The sequence below is a fragment of the Athene noctua genome, chromosome 1, assembly GCF_965140245.1.
Source record: "Athene noctua chromosome 1, bAthNoc1.hap1.1, whole genome shotgun sequence".
In the NCBI taxonomy this organism is placed as follows: domain Eukaryota; kingdom Metazoa; phylum Chordata; class Aves; order Strigiformes; family Strigidae; genus Athene; species Athene noctua.
Window position 1 is genome coordinate 125,725,690 of NC_134037.1, and position 13,276 is coordinate 125,738,965.

General features: G+C 47.7%; 1 protein-coding gene across 1 annotated transcript in view; it reads right to left on the reverse strand.

Annotated features, from left to right (window-relative positions):
- Positions 1 to 13,276, reverse strand: part of LOC141966346 (sodium/calcium exchanger 1-like) — a 29,396-nt gene that overhangs the window by 294 nt on the left and 15,826 nt on the right.

Genomic DNA, 13,276 nt, shown 5'->3' on the forward strand with positions numbered 1-13,276 from the left:
TGAGTTCTCAACACCCACATACATCACCCGCAGAGACACATGCATCCCTCTGATTAGAAGCTCTGTAGAAGCAAGATTAAACTGTGCAGGGATTGAACTCTGCAGCTCTTGAAAACCAGACCAGCTCTGAGAGCCATTCCCAGGGACACTGAGAAATTAGCTAATAACAGCTCTGATTTAACTCATTAAGGTTTCTGTTATGGCTCCAGGTATGTGTAGTCCCCGTGAATGCTGAATTTTATTTAGGCCTGCATAGCCACCACCTTTTGAGAGCACTGCTACAGGGCACAGAGAGACAGAAGAAGAAATTGAAGGTAATTTTGCTCTGCAGCTCAAGAGAAGTGAGCCATTTTCACCGTCACAGTAGGCAAACAAACCTCCACCTCCCTCAGAACCGAACCTCAGCCAGTGGGACCGCACCTCTACAGCAGGATCATGGCCCTGGGCCTTCTCAGCACACTAAATCTCTGCAGATCACTCTGCATTAGCATTGCCATGTGGATTTCTGTCATCGAGGACTGAAGTAGGCAAGGATGACATTTTATTTTGTCCCAGGTGTTTTCTCTAAAAAACAAGCCAAACCTCTCCAAAAATCTATATGGTTTCCCCTCCTCCAGCTTTTTAAATGAAAACCAGGTACACTTCTACAGAATTTCCCATTTTCCTCATTTTCACTGAGAGAAGAAAACGCAGTGAGGTACTTCTGAGGTGAAACCCTCAATCAAACATTTCCCCAGGTCCAGTTCTTGTAGGAATGACGAGCAACAAGCCTGTACAACCTCTGTCACACAGGGAGGTAAGCCAAATGACCTTTACAGGCCATCTCTAGTAGCTTTGACATACATAGCTATGTTGTATTTGTAGTTTAGACCAGCTGTGAGATGAAGCCTTTCTCTAAAGCCTATCATTTATGTTTTAAAATCAATGGCCTTCATCTTGACCAAAATCTGCCTGCAGCCAGCAAAGAGATCCCGCAGAGCAATGAAGAAAACTTTGTTTGAATGTCAAGATCATTTGGGCTGCTTGGACATACCAGTAGGCGGAGAAGATCCTCAGAAGATATGAGCTGGGTCTTCCTGGGAGGGTTTGACCCCCCTGGGTTTTGCCTCTCCTGGCAAAACCCAAAGAGAAATCCTTACACTGGTTCCCCGTCACTTGTAAGCGCTGGGGCTGCATGACCTCTTTTGTAATGGGACTGATGGAGAAGCCAAGGGAGAAGCAGGAGAGAGCAATGCTTGTGCTGACGTCTCCAGACCCACTTTGCTCACCCTGCAGCATGCCCCCCCCCCCCCCCCCTCAGGAGGATGTCCGTGCAGGAAGGGCTTCCCCTCATGGGTCAGAACATGTTCTGGCTTCCAGCCTCCCAAGGGTTTAAACTCAGCCAGTTAGTCCCAAGTTTGTTACAAGCTTGTCAAAAACTAGCCTGTCTCAGCCTCCCCTTTTCATACAGTACCTTCAAACCACTCTATTGTGTTAATGACACACTGTGCTTTCTGTGTTCGAAGTCATTAGTGCAGTCACGTGGGGAAGATAACTGCTGTCAAATCAAGGCCGTTCACAAAAACTAGTGCAAAAGGAACATCGTTTTACTTAATTTTGAGTGACCCAAATGCAAGCCTAAAGCTACCCATGATCAAATGTGTTAGCAGAGCTCATCAGTTTTCCTCTAATTAGTGCATGTGCCTAAGCGCAAAAGAAGATAAATGAATCAAACTCATGCCACAAATCAAAGGGTGCTCTACCCCAGCAAGGACTGGAGGGCAGACACTACAACTTACTCCTCATGGTTGCTGGTGGAGATCACCATCATGCTGAGCTCTGGGTCCAAAGCTGGCACGTGGCTTTGCGACTCCCACCTGCTCCTTTGCAGGATTTTCTGCCACGTAACTAGGGTGCTAGAAGCAAATCCCTACTTGCAAAGAGCTGTTGCACAGATTCCCTGACTTGATTTGGTTGAAAGTACCTTTTCGATGTACTGGCTTTCAGAGAGAAGTTGAGATGCTGAAGTGTTGTTCCTTCACCTTCACCTACAGCTGCTGTTAGCAGGGGTTTTCAAAACACTTGGCCTGAAATCCATCCCCTGCTTAAGTTTCCAGAGTTAGTAAAGAAAAGTTTGGTTCAAAATGCAACTTGAATTTTCTGTGAAGAAATAAATTTTAAAAAAGCCCCACAACCCCAAACTTCAATTGATGTCTTCAGACTTCCAAACTAATTTATTCAGTTGCAACTTTCCTGAAAGGTAAAGCTTTCTTCCCTAATTAAATGATGTTCACATAGATCAGTACATTTGCCCTTATGTACAGCAAACAAATTTTAAACCTCTGACCTAGCTGGGAGGGAAGGGATTAACGTAATATGAAATATGAAGCTCTTCATATTACCTTTTTTCTTTCCCTCTCTCACATGCATCTCTCACATGCAGGTACCCATTCACACAGAGTGTGACTACCTTGGCACCAAAATGCTGACCAATAGCAGGAAAATTCAGACCAATTTAGTTCTACCTTTGTCATTCACAGTGATTTTTCTTGGCAAAGCTAGAAGAATTCTCTTGTTCTCATTGCTTTTACCTTTGCTGTCCAGTGCCAAGCCAGGGCTCTCCCGGCAAGCACACTGAAGCTGAAACTTGTGCAATATCAGCTCAATGCATTTAAGACATGGATGTCAAACTCATTCTGTAGCAAGAGCCAAACGGCTTTTTCCAATTAGCTGTTGCAAACTTGAGCAGTGCAACCTTGTTCTAAGCTTTGATGGGACTAGGGGCCTCTGCACATGACCCCGACCACCTTGCAGCTCTGGAAGTGCTCACCAGCAGCTGAGAGGAAGCACTCATATGAACCGTTGTGATTTTGGCCCCTCCTTCATTTTTCCTTCCACTCGTCCTTTTCCAGTTTCCATCATGCATTCACCTCTCTTTTACCTTATCCTGCCCCATCCCCATAGATGCACTTCCCTGGTCAGTCTTTCACATATTTTGGTTGCTGAGGCATAGGCATATGCAACCTTTAGGTATATCCATCCCTTTTGGAGATGGCTACAGCTGCTGCGTAAGTCCATCTACCCATACCAAGAGGAAAGGGCAGTGGTATGAAAGCCAGCCACTGGGGGTAGAAATCGGCGCCTCCTGTGTGGCCTGGCTGCCTTGCCCTGCTGTTGCAAGCCAGCCCCGTGCTCACGCCCGTGGAGGAGATAGATGCCTCCTCTCATAGGTTTCCTCCCAGCGCTGCCAAGCCTCTCACCCAGCATCGAGCAGCTTCCCAGCATCTCCACTAAAAATGCACTATTTCAGCAGTGTAATGAGCTCCCCAGGTTGAGTCTTCTACTGACTCCCCACAAACCACTGAAAGGACAAACTACTGTTTTGGTTCACTAGCAAGTGCTTTGTAGAAATCTGTTTGTATATTTGCAAGAGACCAACCTGCTCATTCATCCTAGGTCTAGGAAGACTTGAATTGAGAAGCAACTTAAGCCTCACACATTCCCTTCCAGGTCTGCAGGATTGACAACAGAGAGCAATTCACCCCCCAAAGCACAGCAAATTCTCCCCTGACACACCGAGGGCCAGACAGGGCGCTCTAGATGCTAGTCAGCATTTTTCTTAAAACCCCAACTCTTGGAGCTCTGGGATTCAACACAAAATTTAATTTTCACCTAAAACACAATGAGTGAAGAACCCCCTGAGGCTTTAGCTCTTGGCACAGCAGAGGAAAACATCACCAGAAAGGCTCAGGCAAATAAAATAAACCTCTATGGCATTGGCATCACTTTCAGGTCCTGAAACATTTTAAGCATTCGAATCACCACAGAAGCTGTTTGTGACAGCATCGCAGATGTGACTCGTGGATTCTGTGCCCGGACCTAGAAGAAATTCTGGGCAAAGACCAGGCAAAACAAGAATACCAGGAGATGAGGATGCAGGAAAAGGAGCTCTAGCGCTTTGCTTGCACTTTTCAAAGTTGCTGCCTTCAGGAGGTAAGAAGACCTCTGGCACTTTATATTTACAAAGTAAAACAGGGGCCACCTCCTCTGGCATCCGAGGCGGAACTAAAGCCTTCCTTAAGGGTCTGAAGTTGCTGAGGAGCAAGAATTTTGGAAAACTTCAGGCTGGTTCTGCAGTTCTACTCTGCCAGATGATACGAATCCGTTCAAGCTTTCCCTCATCATGGTTTTACCACATTAACACCCAGAAGTAGCTATGGGATAAAAGCTACTGCTGCAGTCCACAAAGCTTGCTGGCTCAGCTGGCACCGAGTGCAACAGTGATTATTTAAACGCAAGGCAGGCACTTTCCAGTGAAATCAAACTGCCCTCCTGGCTTGGAGGGGGCAGGCTAAAGGATCAGAGGTCAGTGGCTACATATGTACTGTGGCAGAGGAGCAGGGAGGGGAAGAAGTTGCTTTAGTGGCTAGAGCAAGCTGGGGAAAGCACGGAAAGTGACTGGTGGTCTGTGGGAAAATAACCTAAGGTAACTTGGAGGGATTGTGGAGCAAAGGGAAATATCAGCATGGTGCTCCTTAAAGATACCAGAAGGCCCCTGTCTGGCAGGCACAGGGGCAGGAGCTTTGTCTTCTGTGCCTTGGGAGGGAAGGACACAAAGACTGTTTCTCTTTCTCAGGCCAAGTATTTACAACCCTCTCCAATTTCCCCTACGTTTTCAGGATAGCCTCTCCTTGCATAGGTGTCTACAATGGTCTGTGACCAGCTGCATGGAAAACCGGAGCAATCCACCTTTCGGTGACAGAGCTTTGGGTTCCCATTACCTGCTCTGGGAGAGGGAGGACACCACACAGAAATAAAGGAGCTGGTGGATTCCAAGGGAATTGGCCTAGCTCTTCTCTTCAGATGTGTTTCCCAGGTGAAGTTTAATAAGCACAGCCCTTAGCCCCCTGCTGCCTTCAGATCTGTTCACTAGCACCTTTGTGGGGGCTTTCCAAGACTGCCAGTTCTCAGGGGGCTGAGATGCAGTGTTTTAATTGTATATAATTAAATACTGCTCCCTTATCTAGATTTACTGTCGGGGCTTCAGTACCGATGCTCCTTCCCTTCTAATTAGCTTCCTTAATCTGTGCAGCCTTGCTTCTTCCCCCATGGGGACAGGGCTCTCCTTGCAGGGAAGCCTGGATTGCATCTAATTACTAGCACAGGAGACAGACAGCAGGTGAGCACTGTCCCTGTCCCAGAATTCATTGTGAGCAAAGAGCCCAGATCAGGTGGCCACAGGGAAGCTCTGAAAGTGGCATGTGTCTGTACGCATTTGGTCTTTCTGCTCCATCTGTAGGTTGCTTTGCATGCTACCCCATCACACATTCGCAGCAGAAGACCATGCAGGACAGAGGCCACCCGACTGAAGTGCAACTCACATGATGAATGCTTTTGCCTGGCCAGCACATAACAACAGGAGAGGAAGAGTTCCCAAGACCTCATCTGACCCAATCCTGTTCTAAAAGAGCCAATACATCCAATATCTTCAGTAAATTTTTGAGCAGTGTGTCTAAGCTGTCCTCTGCTGTTGACAGAGTTCACCCATGCTACTCCTGAGGACCAGTCTAGGAGGAAATTTTCCCTCCTGTCTAATCTGAATTGCCTCTGTTGCTTCCTTGAGACCCTGCAGACACAGAGAACTTTTATTACCCTTTACATAGCTCAAGGCTTAGACCTCTACACCTGTGTCTTTCTAAATTAAACAGTCCCAGTTCTCAGTCTTTCAACTTGCGTGACATTTCTCAGACCACCAGTCGCTTTCCGTGCTTTCCAACTCCTCTCAACTTCTTCTGGAGTTGAGTGCTCAGAGCTGGACACAGCTGGGCAGAGAGAGCACAAGGATGGCTGCACTCCTCATTAATATCTTCAGGACGATGTCTGTCTCATTCACTGCAAGAGCATGACGTGAGCTCGGATTTGGCTGCTGGCTCACACTGGCACCTCCTGACTCAGTTGTTCCCCTCCCACTTGATTTTGTACTTATGACTATCCTTGCACAAGCACTTGACAGTGTCTTGCTTCTTCTCAGGCTATTTCCCAGCTCATCTCTGTAAATCTCTATTCTACCTTCAAGAACACTTCCAGCCTCTCCACTCTTTCTAGCTGCAAGTTTCACCACCAAACTTCTCTTTTCCACACCCAACAAGCTCCAGTTCAGGACAAGCACCGGCTAAACACCTCTGCACCCCCATCCAGTGCCACATTTCTCTTTCCAGACAAGTTTGACCCCATCACCCCAGTGGCCCATTTAGCCACTGCTTCCTTATGACAGTACCGAACAAAGCAACATTAAAAGCCCTTCTGAAGTTGAGTGATACGACAACCAAGGCTTCTCCCTTACCCAAAAGGCTGGCATAAAATGAAATTAGGTTGGCTCCATAAGATTTGTTCTTGACAAATATATGCTGGCTGTTATTCATATCCTTGTTAACTCCGAGGCACTTACAAATAACGTGTTGATTTATTCTAGGCTCTTTCAGGTACAGAAGCAGACCTGATCTGGCTGAGCTGCCTTTGAAGACAAGTCCCAAGCTTGCCTGCAGATCTCACCTATTGCCCAGGAAACCTTCCAGGAGGACTGCTAGCAGCTCTACGAGCCCCTCAGGCATTCTCTAACAGCACAAAGCTAGATTTCAGTATGCTCGCTGGGTCCAAGGACAGGTAGGTTACATTATCTCTGTCCTACACCCGCAGGCCTCGTGAACACAGACGTCCACAGAGGGACCTGCCTCTTGATGCAATCTGTTGTTCAGCTCCCTTCCCCTTCTCACTCTGCATTGCTGAGGCATGGACAGGACATGTCCCTCCCCTCTAATTCCCATCCAGTTCGTGTTCAGCCTGACTCTGACCCAACACTCCCACTCTGCTCTGTTACAACCCTCCCTACTAAACTGACCCATTTTCAGGGTTTTGGATGATTCTTTCTGAGTTCCAGGTCACTGGAGAGCTCACAAGTCAGGTAAGTCTCCTGTTACACTTCCCTCCCTTTCCCCTGTGGTAGGATCATTTGTGCCTGGGGCATTAATACCGATGTCATTTATATTATTTTTACCCTACGTAGGAGTCATACCTTACCCTCTTAGGTCCCATCACATAGCCAGTCGCTAGGAGGAACATAAATTTCAATAACCAAACCTAAAGTGTGAACGCAAATCTCCTGCACTAAGCAAATACAAAGCCCTGTGAAGACTCTGGTGCCAGGTAAAACCTGTTTGAGCCAAAGCAACAGGTTTCATCTCAGATCCAGCCTCCTGTTCTCGATGAAACCGGTGTGTCTCTCCCTGCTCACTGCAGTTCTACTTATTCCAGACTCCCTGCAGAACAGACTTTTTTTCCTGTCTCAAATGCTACGACAGGGCTGCATATTCATGTGAGAGCTGTGCAGTGTTAGGACAGCAGAGCTCGGGCTGTAGGACGGCATTGCCAGGAGGGAAAGGAGGGCTGTGGCCAAGGACGCAACAAGGCTCCTCGAAGCACAATGTCCACAGTCTCCAGACAGGCATGTTTCTTGCCCATATCTAAGGGCTTGCCAGGATAAGTCATCTGTCACAACACTGGTGAGAGAAGCGCTCAGGCTGCATGGGTAAGATCTTGGGTCACAGGCTGGCAGACCCAAGGCCACAGGAGTGGCACAGAGACAGCAGGGGAGTGCCAGGGAGAAGGGGCAGGCAGGGGAAACACCTGCCCAGGCTGAGGAGCTGAGCCATTAGCACTGTAAAGCTGAGGCTGCCTGGGCAGTTTGAGGGGCTGATGAGCACTTTAACGGATAGATATATTTCTACTCCTATTTGTTCGCAAAGGCTCGACATAGAACTGTTTTGTTCTCCTGGAGTCAAGCAACAGAGTTTGGAAAATAACTCGGGGAAAATCCGTCCTTTTTTTGGTTTTGTTCCAGACCCAGCAAGAAACTTCATGCCCTTCTTACCCCCCAGCCAGCGAGACAACAGCTTTGCCACCCTGGTGGCAGTGCATCTGGCCTCTGGGACAAGGCTCTCCTCAGTGTACTGGGCCCATGGTTAAATTAGAGCCACACCACATGACCCCAAAATAGCGCAGTGTGTGACTACCGCACACCAGTGTCGTAACAGGAGCAAATAACCGGAGGAATCCCTAAAACACGCCAAAGAGCAAAGAAGCTTCCTGACGACAATGCCATAAAATTTAAACCACTAGAAAAGACTGAAAGGTAGTATCTCTGCCCTGGACTCCACTCAGCCCATCTCCATCCCTGTCCTCTGCCATCTGAGAGCATGTGCACTCAGAGGACCTTCCCCTGGAAAGGACATCGCTCTGATGGGGCAGGTGTGTGCCATCAGCTCCATCTCTCTCCTTCCAGCACCCTGTTCAGGGGGAATCCAGTCTGTGCTCCCATTCTTCGTTATTGCTTTATTTCTCATTGCCAGAAACGTTTTATCGTTACTTTGATTATGTAGGAAGGTTCCATTTCCTGACACTATGGAAATGGAACCACGTAGGGTCTGGATGGAAGAGGCACATGCTGGTCACCCTCTTACTTGCACAACAGTGGGAATATTTTCTCTCTTAACGCTATGGTATTTTTAAAACAGAGAATGCTGTTATTATTTGTTGTCACCCAGCATCCAGCACTGCCATTCTTGGAAACCAGCACAACGCCTCCAATGCCAGTGTCAGAAACATCATTAGTACTGTTTTTGATATCCAAGATGTCCTCAGGCTAAATGGCATTTATGACTTGGAGAGGGCTGACTTTAACTCCAACCATGCCTGAGACTGCAAAGCAGAGAACATACCCACTAGTACCGGTGCAGCTAGGCCATGCACCCAGCCATCGCAAACACTGTGGCTGTGAAAGACTAACTTTTAATCAAAGCTCCTCATCTGAGAGTACTGTAGAAATACAGGTGGTTCAGCAAGACCAGACTATGAAGGTTAAGCTAACACAGCTGTCCTGTGGTGCTGGAGAACAGCGGAAGGAGCAGAGACAAGGCACAGCACAGGTATCTTTCCCCTTGCATGGCAGTATTGTGCATGTCCTTGCTAGTGAACATGCAATTTTGTCCCTGATGTGAGCAAAGCCAGTAGGGACACACACAAGGCAGATCCAGACATGGAAGACTGTGGATCAGCTCTGGTACACCGGCCTGCCAAGGGCAGAGTGACATCACATCTCCCCACTGGCAGGGAGTCTGCCGATAGCACTCCATCCGCCTGCAGCATATGGGATGATGCCTCTGGGCCCAGCCGCTGCCCCCGGGGAGGGTCTGTTTCTGACTCAGCCAGCTGTCTGCCAGGTCCAGCTTCTCCTCTCTGTCTTTGGATGACAGCAGATGTTTCTCTGCCCATCTGCACAGATGCTGGCTGTGGTCAGCTGCCTGCTTTTTGTTCTATATCACCCTTGTTTTAAGCCCACAAATGCAGCTCTGCTGCCCGATGAAAACTGAGTGCCATCCACTCAGGTCAAACCTGGGGGTAAAGTGTCAGAGGAAAGAAGTCTATTCCCAAGGCAGATGCTCAGCTTCAACTCAGCACTTGCCTTGTGGTCCTGTGCACAGCTATTTACATCTCCATGCTCAAGGATTTGCCACAGTAAAGGATCCTGTGCACACAGGCTGGAGAGGGACAGATCCCTGCTCTGTTGACAAGACCTGCATATCACAGCTGGTGCTAATGCTGCTGCCAGCAGTGCTCAAGCACATGCCAGGCAAAGAAAAGGGGGGACGGGGCTTCTCCTAACCCCGACTCTCATCTCCCCAGCAAGGAGCTGCAGACCATGCTTCCGTCCAAAATAACTCATTCTCACTGTAACAAGCTTCACTAGGGCTGCTGCTTTAATTTCTTAAAACAAGCCTAGATTCTGTGGTTTATAAATTACTACAATGCATTTAATAGGTAGCCTGTTCATAAAGGAGCACAGTGGATGTGTACACAGGCCCTGATGAAGCTATTAACTGCCTCTCAATGGTTTTCAGAGAGTTATTACATATTTAAGATCCAAGCTCCCTTAATCAACCACAGAGATGCAGCTGGCAGCAGTAAATTGGCAACAACAGCTCATTACAAATAAGGAAACACTGGTTTTTCAAGGACAAAAACTGTGTCAGCTCTTCAGTGAGAGCTAACCACTCTTGTCCTCACCCTTCTCCCCCCATTCCCCCCAGTGATGTGCTGGCACAACTTGCTTCATCCAGTAACACAACCTCACTGCCTAATCCCCTCCACAGGGGACATCATCAAATCAAGTTCCTAGATTTCATCATTTATTTGGGCAAATGGCTCAGACTGCATTCCGTACCCACCCTCCCCAAGCAAGCTACAGGCAGGACTTGTCCCACAACACAACGATGACATGGCACAGGAGCAGACATGCTGGTCTTGCTCTGGGGAGGAGAGGACCAGATCAAGCCACGAGACACGGAGACACAGCTGCGAGTATGCGCTTTGCAGGCTTGAGACCCAGCATGGTACTTGGGAATGATTTTTTTCAGTACACATCATGTCTGTGTCACTCGGTGGCCAGTCTGTGTGCACAGGGCAACTGCAAGTGCCAGTGGGCACTTGGGCACAGGAGAAGGGGGAAGGTCTGCGAACACCACGTGGTCTTATCTCCTTGCTGTCTCCTAACAGAAATGGGGGGATTGTCCAGTGCAACCAAGGCAAGAGCACAGCAGTTTAAGAGAGATCCACATGACTGGGAGATAATAAGGCTCACTTTTTAGGAGTGTTTAGGAAAGACTAAACATTGTGTGAGTGAAGAGGAGAAAAAGAAAAGACAACTCACCCTGTTATATCTTCCCCCCTGAAGAGAGGACGACCCAAAGCAATGACACATTTCAGTCCTAGGGAACTTTCAGGACCCAAAGCAATGACACATTTCAGTCCTAGGGAACTTCTCCTCTCCAAAACTCCCCTGGAAACGGAAACAGACACCCACACCATGCCCCAGCCTGGCGCAACACGTGCTCAGCTCCCTGCTGTGGGCCATGGCCAGGGCCACCTTCCATAAGATGGACCCAAGACCTAGATCCTGGTGGCCGTATCTGAACTGCCTGCAAGTTCCACTGGGCCAGGTGAGGCCGCCAGTGGCGAGGGGGGAAAACATGCTCTAAAAACCAAGCTGGACACTGGAAGCAGGTTGAACAAGAGTTTAACCTTTGTTTGGTCTGTTATGATATCTCACACTGTGCCTCCAGACATTAATCCTGCACAAACCAGGGCTTGTGAGGGAGGGGATGCACACTGACCCACGCAAACAAAGCGGGACGGACAAAGAGAGAGAGAATATGTTCAACAACGAAATGTGAAAAGGGGATCATTTGTTCGCTTCAGCTTCAGTCTGGCTTATGGCGGCCTTTCTGCCACATCAGAAGACTCTCCGCTCTTCCACTGCATCCTACTGCGAGGCTGACGATGCTGGAGGTTTCATTTTTTTTTTCTCTGAAGCTGCAGGACACGGAGGCAAAACTGAGCTAGAGAGGTCTCAGGGCTGAGTAGATTTTATTTTTGCTGTTTCTTTAGAAATACCTCACCCAATGTTTTTTGAGAAAGAAAAGGGGAACTTACCACTTGGTTCCCCCTCTGCCACGATCTACTGACATTGACATTTTTTAAGGGCTCTTGGGAGGGGGGCTATGTGGTCTCTGAGGACACTTTTCCTAAAATATTTGAGAATTTAGCTGACGTGTACCTGTTACAATTTGGCTCTTAGATTTATGCTTCCAGAGAAATTCCAAAGCTGTCTTGGACAAGTCAAATTCAGTGGACCAAGAGTATCAGTTCCTAAACTTGCAGCAGACACCTTTTGTAAAACCAGCTAAACTGTATGTTATGATCAGCAAGATCTATGGACATAAGATTCTCCATGCACTTACAGGTATAACTGCATAGGTGAAATACCAGTGTAATCAGTTATCCATATGATTGTGTATACCATCTTCCTCGCTGACTTACTAACTCAGTAAAAACTTTTTTGGGGGGGTGTGGGTGCAGACATCTGGAACGCAGATTGTTACAGATCTCTAGTTGCAATGCTATCTCTAGAAAAACTACTGCTTTTTGAACATGAAAGAACACACACTTTTCCTATCGCTTTGCAGTCGCATCTGGAAGAGGTGCCCCTCCTGATGTTTCAAGACAGCAAGGAGAGGCGATCCCATCAGCTGGTGGAAGGATTGCTTCCTCCTTTAAGATGGGAGGCTGTACTTCTTTTGAAGTATTTGGCATTTGATCAGGAGATAAAAATACACTTGCTAGATGAACCAGTAACCTCTTCTATGATCACAGTAGCTGGGGTAGACGGGTAGGCAGGAAGAGCCTGCAACCCCACATCTTCTCCATGTTCTCATCAAGAAAGCTTTAATCATTAATGGAGATGCAAGACAAGGCTGGAATCACCTTGCTGAGGATGGCCCCAGTGGGAAGGCTCCCTCTTTACACTTTAAATCATAGCACCCTGTCCTACACTGATGTCTCAGAGCCCCAGGTACCCATGCAGCATCACTGAGACGGACCTTGCTGAGTCCCGAGTCAGACATCTAGCTTTCCCAGACAGCTTGGAACAAGCTGTCATGCAAACCCAGCTAACCCCTTTGCAAAACATTTAAATGCTGTTTCTTTCACTTGCCAACGTGCACCCACTGAGCACACAAGCTGTGCTTCAGGAGCAAGGAGCACCAAAACATCACTCCAAGAGGCTACCAAACAGTACTGAGATAAAATGTTCCAGAGGAGGACCAACTTCTTCTCCATCGTACATCGTTTTTGGTTGCATCAAAACGAGATCTTTGTTTAAATGCACAGGAGTAGCATGGTTTCAGCAGTTACACAGCTATTTTGTAAGTTCTGGGAAAGGGGATATCAACAGACTGCAAAATGAGGAAGTGTCTCTGGACGCTGCAAACAAACATTATGTTACGTAACTGGGCCTTTTGGGAACTGCAGGAAGGTCTCCAGAAGATCAGGGCCCTCCCAGCGCTTTCTAATTTTACTGGGACTTACCAGCAAGTCAGGCCTCTAATAACAGACTTACACTGTCGTACACAGTTTTCTTTCATCTCTGTGTCCCCCTCCACTGCCCTACCTTTGTTGTTAGTGCCCCAGGAAAACACATCTTACTCAATTTTATGAAGCTGATTAATAAAGCCTGGAATGGCAGAGCTGAAGAGGCACTAAAGACCTTCAGGAAGGGCACCAAAGCCATCTCTTGGCCACCAGAGCACGGGAAAATGTGAAGTTTTAGAACTTTATTGAATCAAATCTGCTGGCCAGTTGCACCATTCTACATAGCTGTGATTTAGCTGAAGCACAGCACTAACAA